The sequence below is a fragment of the Amphimedon queenslandica genome, unplaced genomic scaffold, assembly GCF_000090795.2.
Source record: "Amphimedon queenslandica unplaced genomic scaffold, v1.1 AMPQUscaffold_9844, whole genome shotgun sequence".
NCBI classification, from domain to species: Eukaryota; Metazoa; Porifera; class Demospongiae; order Haplosclerida; family Niphatidae; genus Amphimedon; species Amphimedon queenslandica.
The window spans coordinates 1-1,108 of record NW_003549884.1 but is presented as its reverse complement, the minus strand read 5'-3'; positions in this window follow the sequence as shown (position 1 = coordinate 1,108).

Below are 1,108 nucleotides of genomic sequence, written 5' to 3'. Positions count from 1 at the left end.
TGACCGTACAATATAATAGTGTGGTCAACCTGTAGCAGGAGAGAATAATTATTATTATTAATGAGATGTTTTGGTATGTGAATTATAATGATTTAGTGAACACTTAATTAACTTTCTCAAGATACTACCCCACAATTTTGTTAATACACTGTATGCAACATTGATCAGCAGTTTTAATAATAGACTACTCCATAGTTTCCTATCTCATGTCATAGGCAGGCCTGGTGTGTGGGTGGTGGTTATTCATTGTCATAATAAATTGTGTGTACAATTAATAAAAAACCACAATAATTAATAGTGACATGACACCATCCAGGTGAAAAAAGAAAGCTAATTTGCAAATGACCAATCACCAAAATAAAACTTTGTTAAAATAATAATTTATGACAATTTACAAAAACATATTTTCTTCTTACATCTACATGTGTAATTACATGTACATGTATTTGCAATAAAAAGTCACCAAAAAGCCATTAAATTAACTTTGTACACTACTAGTTTAATCCTCATCCTCTCATACTCCCCTCCCTCTCTATCTCTCATTCCTTACTAAATTATCATTATCATCATCAACAGGTGCTGGACTGTAAGAGACTCGATAAGCTTTAGCTGCTGTATGTACCTCTTCATTTGTTCCTGTTAGTCCTAACAGCTTAGGATGAAACTCTATAAAAGATAAAATAAAATAATAATATTGCTACGTGTAGAACTACATTACATACTGGCATATTGTTATGGTTACACTATGACGTATACACATGTACATGTACATAAAATAATTAGATTTGGTGGATTGGGTTCAATACTTCAATTTAACTTATTAAAAACAAATTGTTGGGCAACTAATAGCTAATTTAACACTTTAAAAACTCATAAATACTGATATTTAATTTGAATGTGAATCAGCTTAAATTTTATACGGAAATACATGTAAAAGTATGTAAAGTAGTATGACGAACATTGGCTAAAAATTCATAAAAAATTCAATTTTGATTGGAATCAGCTCAAACTTTCTACACAACATAAGAACATGTACATGTATCTGGAAAAATTATAAAAATAGAGAATTTTCTCCTTTTCATTTTTGGCAAAATTTTACCAAAACCCC